Here is a 9454-nt window from a genome sequence, read left to right as displayed (position 1 = left end):
GTGAAAGTGAGCTCAAAAATAAAACTAAAAATAAAAGATGGTTCAAAAGTGAAAGTAAAGGTTTTTGGGTCCTCTACAAATCAAACTAACTCATATTTATACACTTTCTAATTTTTGATCTTCAGACTTTTGAGTGGGCTTTTCAAGTTGGTGAAGAATTAGATCCAAAATGGCAATTGAAGTTGGAAAATGGACCAAGGCTCCTTCTAGGGGAGCGCTCAGTTAAGAAAGGAAGCGTAGCGCCCTTTGCTTGAAAAATGGATCATGGTGCTGGCTCCAAGGGGAGCGCTCAGTTAAGTAAGGTAACTGAGCGCCCAGTGTCTTGTCCCAGGCTTTCAAACCAAGCCCATTTGCATAGCAAAGTAGCGCTCAGTTAAGTAAGTTCACGCAGCGCTTCATGCTTTGAGTGAGTTCCCACTTTCGAGCCTTAGTCATTGCAATTTGGCCAATTTCTTCATCAAAGTGGCACTCAGTTGGGCAAGTTAACTTAGTGCCCCTTGCCTTAGAATGAAGCTCCACTTTCGACTCCTGGTGAGTGCATTTTGTGCCCATTCCTCATGCCAATTTCTTGTAGCGTGCTCTTGGTCCATGGGTTCGATCCTTGCTTGCTTCATTTCTTGGTGTGGCGCCTTTCTTTTTGGCTTGAGGCTCCTGTTTCGAACATGGCTGCTCCCATTTTTTTAGTGTCGTGCTTTACTTTTTCTTGTGCCAAGCCCACGAAAACGTTAACAAAGTTAACGTAGCACTCCTTGGAATTGAGCGTTGATGCCTTGTGATTGAGCATTCCTTGAGCGCTTCGTGGTGACTGATGCCAGGGCATCTTGGCCAGTTTCACTGACTTTTTCTTTACTGTTTTTAGGTTAGTTTCATGCATTTCTTTAGAAAATAAGCTAGTTTTGGGTAATTATTCACTTATGCCTTGACTCAAGCACACATTGTGAATTTTACATGATTTCATGAGGATTTTGCATAAGTTTAGTGACAAATATTATGTTGCATTACTCATGACTTGGACTGGAGCTTTGATGCACTTTGTTGCTTGATTTCAGGACCAAAAAGGAGCAAGAAAGGGGAGGTAACTTGCAAGGATTAATGAGAAAAGTGATTGCCAATAACACTCTCAAAGAAAGCCATCAATGCCTACGTTAGAGAGTCACGTTAACCAAGTTAACGTGAACTCTAACGTGGAGAAGAGAAGATGAGCCAACGTTAGTGACACTCAACATTGTCACTAACGTTGGCAATCACTCATAAGTGGCCAAGGTAGTATTTGAGGACAGCAGCCCAGACTGGGTAAACCCAGGGAGGCCAGTCACACTCGAGCGAATGGTCTATACCACACCGGCTCAGCAACTAAGAAGGCCACATATAGGAAGGCAAAGGACCCAGGAAGAAGCTCATAAAGAGGAATACCATCAGGAAGAACATCAACAAGAAGAGTATCATGACCCAGCCAACTTGAATATGACTCACCTTCTAAGAGCCATTGAGGATTTAGGACAGAGACATATGGAAGGACAAGAGCAATTACTGAACCGGCTAAACCAACAGGAAGCATGGCAAAAACAACAAATGGAGCAGCAGCAGGAACACTACTCTCAGCTCACTCAAGCCATCAACCAAGTGAATGAAAGACAAGAGCTTCAAGAGAAGCACTTGCAAGAGCTCAACCAGCGGCAGATAGCCCAAATGAAAACTTTCAATGAATTCAGTGTACTCAATGAAGGAAGGCAGCTACATAGGGAGGAGTTCTATGTAAACACTCAAGCCGAGTTGAACTACATGACCAGTAATATGCATCATCTACACTATGCCATCCCTGCATATGATGAAGTTCAAAAAGAATTTGTAGAACAAGAAGAGAGAAAAGTGAAACAACAAAAGGAGGCACTCAAGAAGAAGATGGAAGATAGTGGTTTCTAGAGAAAGCTGCTTGGAAAAGGCAAAGGAAGTGGAAGTACAAGTACTCAAGAGAGACACAATGAGGATAAACAAGGATGGGAGCATGGACATCCACATGAATGAAAGGTGGTGGAGTTCTTTTTAGTCCATCTTTTCTATGCTTTAAATAAGGAAGATCCTGTATGAAATAGAACATGCTTCCATGTTATGTTTAAATTTTGTTTTTAATTCTGTCTTTTAAGTTTTTCCTTCTGAAGAGGTCCATGATTTCTGGTTTAAATGTCACTGCACCATCACTTAACCTACTTGTAAGCTTGTCCCTTTAAATCAAATAAAAAGAGAATGAGTATAGTTGTAAAAGACCAGAGTGGAGTTTATATTGTGGAAGTGCATTCATGAATCCTTGGGGTAGTCATAAGTTAGTTAAGTTGGTTCAACCACAAGGCTAGGAGGACAACTATCTATCATGAATACTTTGCTTTGGATACACTCATGAGACTAAGTTAATAACAAGATCCTAATAAAAGAAAAGGGAAAGAACAATGGAAGTGGAAAACAAAAGAAAAAGAGTAAGCAATAAGGCTAGGCATCAATGGTTTTAAGCTTGAGGCAAGTGTCTGTGGTGCCCCTGTGTGAGGGATCTACTTGGATGAATAAGCTCTTAGGGGTGCTTTATCACTTGGAAACTTGGGTTAACTAACCCGGGATTATCAGCTGAAAATCTACTATCAAGAGTCACCCTCACTACAAAGCATTTAGTAACCCAAAGAGGTGCTGGACACCAAGGTCTCAAGAAAAGAAAATAAATAAACTATATGCCTGTGGTGTGTATGTATGGGGGAGAGACTTGAGGGAGTAAGTCATTAGGGGTGCTTCAACACCTAGCACCTTGAACCAACTGGTTCGGGAGTGTTGGCTGAAAGCTTATCTTAAAGAGTTGCCCCCTTACAGAGCACTTAGCCTAAATAACACAAATAACCCTTGAAACAACAATAAAAGGATCAATGAATAAAAGTCTCATGAGATATAAACAAAGTAAGTATTTAGGGACATGATAAAGGTCTGAAAGCCAGTAATGGAATGAACCTAAGTTGCTGTGCATGAAACCACAATAAAATCAGTAATATGACTTCCACAAGAATGACTCATTCCCCTGGATATTCCATTCATCATTCTCTTGTTCTAGTACTTGCTTAGGGACAAGCAAGCTTTAAGTTTGGTGTTGTGATGCCAGGGCATCTTAGCCAGTTTCACTGATCTTTTCTTTACTATTTTTAGGTTAGTTTCATGCATTTCTTTAGGAAATAAGCTAGTTTTGGGTAATTATTCACATATGCCTTGACTCAAGCACACATTGTGCATTTTACATGATTTCATGAGGATTTTGCATAAGTTTAGTGACAAATATTATGTTGCATTACTCATGACTTGGACTGGAGCTTTGATGCACTTTGTTGCTTGATTTCAGGACCAAAAAGGAGCAAGAAAGGGGAGGTAACTTGCAAGGATTAATGAGAAAAGTGATTGCCAATAACACTCTCAAAGAAAGCCATCAATGCCTACGTTAGAGAGTCACGTTAACCAAGTTAACGTGAACTCTAACGTGGAGAAGAGAAGATGAGCCAACGTTAGTGACACTCAACATTGTCACTAACGTTGGCAATCACTCATAAGTGGCCAAGGTAGTATTTGAGGACAGCAGCCCAGACTGGGTAAACCCAGGGAGGCCAGTCACACTCGAGCGAATGGTCTATACCACACCGGCTCAGCAACTAAGAAGGCCACATATAGGAAGGCAAAGGACCCAGGAAGAAGCTCATAAAGAGGAATACCATCAGGAAGAACATCAACAAGAAGAGTATCATGACCCAGCCAACTTGAATATGACTCACCTTCTAAGAGCCATTGAGGATTTAAGACAGAGACATATGGAAGGACAAGAGCAATTACTGAACCGGCTAAACCAACAGGAAGCATGGCAAAAACAACAAATGGAGCAGCAGCAGGAACACTACTCTCAGCTCACTCAAGCCATCAACCAAGTGAATGAAAGACAAGAGCTTCAAGAGAAGCACTTGCAAGAGCTCAACCAGCGGCAGATAGCCCAAATGAAAACTTTCAATGAATTCAGTGTACTCAATGAAGGAAGGCAGCTACATAGGGAGGAGTTCTATGTAAACACTCAAGCCGAGTTGAACTACATGACCAGTAATATGCATCATCTACACTATGCCATCCCTGCATATGATGAAGTTCAAAAAGAATTTGTAGAACAAGAAGAGAGAAAAGTGAAACAACAAAAGGAGGCACTCAAGAAGAAGATGGAAGATAGTGGTTTCTAGAGAAAGCTGCTTGGAAAAGGCAAAGGAAGTGGAAGTACAAGTACTCAAGAGAGACACAATGAGGATAAACAAGGATGGGAGCATGGACATCCACATGAATGAAAGGTGGTGGAGTTCTTTTTAGTCCATCTTTTCTATGCTTTAAATAAGGAAGATCTTGTATGAAATAGAACATGCTTCCATGTTATGTTTAAATTTTGTTTTTAATTCTGTCTTTTAAGTTTTTCCTTCTGAAGAGGTCCATGATTTCTGGTTTAAATGTCACTGCACCATCACTTAACCTACTTGTAAGCTTGTCCCTTTAAATCAAATAAAAAGAGAATGAGTATAGTTGTAAAAGACCAGAGTGGAGTTTATATTGTGGAAGTGCATTCATGAATCCTTGGGGTAGTCATAAGTTAGTTAAGTTGGTTCAACCACAAGGCTAGGAGGACAACTATCTATCATGAATACTTTGCTTTGGATACACTCATGAGACTAAGTTAATAACAAGATCCTAATAAAAGAAAAGGGAAAGAACAATGGAAGTGGAAAACAAAAGAAAAAGAGTAAGCAATAAGGCTAGGCATCAATGGTTTTAAGCTTGAGGCAAGTGTCTGTGGTGCCCCTGTGTGAGGGATCTACTTGGATGAATAAGCTCTTAGGGGTGCTTTATCACTTGGAAACTTGGGTTAACTAACCCGGGATTATCAGCTGAAAATCTACTATCAAGAGTCACCCTCACTACAAAGCATTTAGTAACCCAAAGAGGTGCTGGACACCAAGGTCTCAAGAAAAGAAAATAAATAAACTATATGCCTGTGGTGTGTATGTATGGGGGAGAGACTTGAGGGAGTAAGTCATTAGGGGTGCTTCAACACCTAGCACCTTGAACCAACTGGTTCGGGAGTGTTGGCTGAAAGCTTATCTTAAAGAGTTGCCCCCTTACAGAGCACTTAGCCTAAATAACACAAATAACCCTTGAAACAACAATAAAAGGATCAATGAATAAAAGTCTCATGAGATATAAACAAAGTAAGTATTTAGGGACATGATAAAGGTCTGAAAGCCAGTAATGGAATGAACCTAAGTTGCTATGCATGAAACCACAATAAAATCAGTAATATGACTTCCACAAGAATGACTCATTCCCCTGGATATTCCATTCATCATTCTCTTGTTCTAGTACTTGCTTAGGGACAAGCAAGCTTTAAGTTTGGTGTTGTGATGCGAGGGCATCTTAGCCAGTTTCACTGATCTTTTCTTTACTATTTTTAGGTTAGTTTCATGCATTTCTTTAGGAAATAAGCTAGTTTTGGGTAATTATTCACATATGCCTTGACTCAAGCACACATTGTGCATTTTACATGATTTCATGAGGATTTTGCATAAGTTTAGTGACAAATATTATGTTGCATTACTCATGACTTGGACTGGAGCTTTGATGCACTTTGTTGCTTGATTTCAGGACCAAAAAGGAGCAAGAAAGGGGAGGTAACTTACAAGGATTAATGAGAAAAGTGATTGCCAATAACACTCTCAAAGAAAGCCATCAATGCCCACGTTAGAGAGTCACGTTAACCAAGTTAACGTGAACTCTAACGTGGAGAAGAGAAGATGAGCCAACGTTAGTGACACTCAACATTGTCACTAACGTTGGCAATCACTCATAAGTGGCCACGTTAGAAGCCACGTTAACCTAGTTAACGTTAACGTGGCCTCTAACGTTAAGGGGGAGGGAGAGAAGCCAACGTTAGTGACACTCAACATTGTCACTAACGTTGGCCTATGGTGCTAAGTACCACGTTAACTCCCACGTTAACTTGGTTAACGTGGGAATTAACGTAGAGGATGAAGAATTGTCGACAACGTTAGTGACACTCAACATTGTCACTAACGTTGAAGCAACCACACAACCCCCAAGAGTCACGTTAACCTCCACGTTAACTTGGTTAACGTGGAAGCTAACGATGAGAAATGAAAGATGAGCCAACGCTAGTGACACTCAACATTGTCACTAACGTTGGGATGGCTAAAAGATGGCCACGTTAACCTAGTTAACGTGGACTCTAACGTGAGACCCAGGGGCACATTGGAACATTAGTGACAATGTTGAGTGTCACTAACATTCTCGAAGGTTGGCAAGGACCACGTTAGAAGCCACATTAGCCTAGTTAACGTGGGCTTTAACGTGAAACAAGAAGGGGCACACTAGAACATTAGTGACAATGTTGAGTGTCACTAACGTTCTCGAAGGACTAACAAGGCGACGTTAAAAGCCACGTTAACCTAGTTAACGTGGGTTTTAACGTAAGGCAAAGGGGTGCACTGGAACGTTAGTGACAATGTTAAGTGTCACTAACGTTCTCGAACTTATATTCTCACTAAATATTAACACCCCTAACATCCTGAGCTGAAGTCTCTGCCCACTTAGCACTTTCTCTCTGCAAGTAAAGCCAAGCCCAAATGAAGAAAAGAACTGCTTCAAACTCAAGATCCAAAGGCCCAAGACTTGAAGAGTAAACTAGAAGCTGAGAAGAGTAGTATATATAGGAGTAACTTTGAATTGTAAAGGAGTTCTAGAGGCTGAAGAACCACTCTCTGTATTTACTTTCTTTGCAATTTCTAGTTTTATGATGTATTCTCCATCTTTGTTTTCATTTTCAAGAGCTATGAACAACTAAACCCCTTTCATTGGGTTAGGGAGCTCTGTTGTAATTTGATGGATCAATACTAATTTTCATTGTTCTTCTTCTATCTTTCCTCTTGATTTTACTTGAAAGCTTTCGATCTTCATCCAATTGAGTAGTTATCTTGGAAGAGAAGCTATTCAAACTTGGATCTCTTTTGAACCTTGGAAGAGGAATGAAGAGATCAAGCTAGAAATGCTTTCTCATGCTGGACCAAATTGGATTTGGATGGGTATGTGACTGTAACCCTCTCAATACTCGGTTTGGGAAATGCATGTGGTATAATCAGTGACCATACTTCATCTCTTCTCATGAGCAATTGACCAAGGAATTGGCTATTGATCAAGATTTGAGAGATTGAATTGCAAGGAATTGTAATTCAATCACTTAAGATTGCCAAGGAGATCAATGAGTGCATTGATTGAGGAAGAGATGAAAATGAACTTGATCCGGAGAATTGCAACATCTCCTAAGCCCAATGAACTCCCCATCTCTAATCTTAACCATTCTCTTTAATTTCTGCGATTTACTTTTATGAGCAAATCCCCCATTCCCATTTATAATTCTGCAATTTATTTTCAGTCATTTACTTCCAGTCCTTTAATTCTAGCATTTACTTTTCTGTTATTTACATTCCTACCATTTTATTTTCTGCAACTCTCAACCCAAATTCTGGATTCGCTCAACTAGAATATTCTTCTAATTAAAGTTGCTTGATCAATCAATCCCTGTGGGATTCGACCTCACTCTATTGTGAGTTTTTACTTGACGACAACTTCGGTACACTTGCCGAAGGGAGATTTGTTGAGAGACAAGTTTTCCACGCATCAAGTTTATGGCGTCGTTGCCGGAGATTGATTGTGCATCAACAATGATTAGATTGGAAGATCACTAGATTGAGCATTTTATTTTGTGTATTTCATTTTCTGTTTGATTGATTTGCTTTTTGTTTTAGTTAAACTTCCTCCCTTCTCCATCTACTCTTTTGTTTTTCTTTGTTATTTTCAATTCTGTTTGCTAACCCACTAACTGTTTGATATATTGCATCACCCACAACTAACATCAATTCTGACATAAATACTGTCTGCACCTATCTTCTCTGCTTGTACTTGTGGGTTGTATGACAGGGAGAAGAAGCGGGGCTTCAACTTCCTTTGATTCTGAACCAGAGAGAACCTTCCTTAGACTAAGGAGGGAGGCAAGAGGAAAACGAGTAGTTGGTGCTGAAGAAGAGGAGGAACAGTTTGAGGAATACTTTGAACCAAACGTGGAAGAAAACATGGAAAATCATCATGAAGAAGAGACTCACAACCATGGCAGAGGAGGTGGAACAAATCATGCTGGGGAGGATAGAAGAGTTTTGGGCTCTTACATTAATCCAAACCCAGGCAATTGTGGAAGTAGCATCCAAAAGCCCACAATCCATGCCAACAACTTTGAACTTAAACCACAGCTCATCACCCTTGTTTAGAACAACTGTTCATTTGGAGGAGGTGTTCAAGAAGATCCCAACCAACATTTGACCACCTTCCTGAGAATATGTGACACAATGAAATCTAATGGTGTTCATCCTGACGCCTATAGATTGCTCTTATTTCCCTTCTCACTCAGAGACAAGGCAGCCAAGTGGCTGGAATCCTTCCCAAGGGAGAGCTTGACAACTTGGGAGGATGTGGTGAACAAATTCTTAGCAAGATTCTACCCTCCTCAACGAATCAATAGGCTGAGAGCTGAGGTTCAAACCTTCAGGCAACAGGATGGTGAGACTCTGTATGAAGCATGGGAGAGGTTCAAAGACTTAACAAGGAGGTGTCCACCTGACATGTTCAACGAATGGGTCCAGCTGCACATTTTCTATGAAGGGCTCTCTTATGAGTCAAAGAAGGCAGTAGATCATTCATCTGGAGGGTCTTTGAACAAGAAGAAGACCATTGAGGAAGCTATAGATGTTATTGAAACAGTAGTAGAAAACGACTACTTCTATGCTTCCGAAAGAGGGAACACAAGGGGAGTGATGGAGCTAAACAATGTAGATGCTCTGTTGGCCCAAAACAAGCTCATTACTCAGCAGCTGGCTGACCTCACCAAGAAGATGGAGATGAACCAAGTAGCAGCAATCTCCACTTCATCAACAACACAAGAAGGAGTAAACCAAGAAGCAGAAGGGAGTCAGGAGCAAGCCAACTACATTGGGAATTCACCAAGGAAGAACTATGATCCATACTCCAAGACTTACAACCCTGGATAGAGAAATCACCCGAACTTTGGGTGGGGAAGTGAGCAAGATCAAAACCAAGACCAGAGATGTTACAATTCCAACAACAATGCAGCTCAACAACAATTCACCCAGAGGACATCTCAAAACCCCCACAACAACAACTCTCCACACACTTATCAAAACCAAAACAGCACATCAGCTCCGAACCACTCATCAATTGATGACAGGCTCTCTAAGATTGAAGCCTTACTTGAAGGAATAAGCCAAGAGATTCAAGAAAATAAGGTGTTCAAAGAGGAGGTGCGAGCCAATATTAAGAACCA

General features: G+C 40.7%; 1 non-coding gene across 1 annotated transcript; it reads right to left on the bottom strand.

Annotated features, from left to right (window-relative positions):
• Positions 1 to 8633: 8633 nt before the first annotated feature.
• LOC148563877 (small nucleolar RNA R71) lies at positions 8634 to 8737 on the bottom strand. Its single transcript, XR_015885384.1, has one exon. It is a non-coding gene; the product is annotated as a small nucleolar RNA R71 (small nucleolar RNA).
• Between the last annotated feature and the right edge of the window lie 717 nt (positions 8738 to 9454).

This window comes from Arachis ipaensis, chromosome B5 (genome assembly GCF_059453495.1).
Source record: "Arachis ipaensis isolate K30076 ecotype BB chromosome B5, ASM5945349v1, whole genome shotgun sequence".
Lineage (NCBI taxonomy): Eukaryota > Viridiplantae > Streptophyta > Magnoliopsida > Fabales > Fabaceae > Arachis > Arachis ipaensis.
Note: the sequence above shows the minus strand (reverse complement) of the source record. Positions and strands in the feature narration are given on the sequence as shown.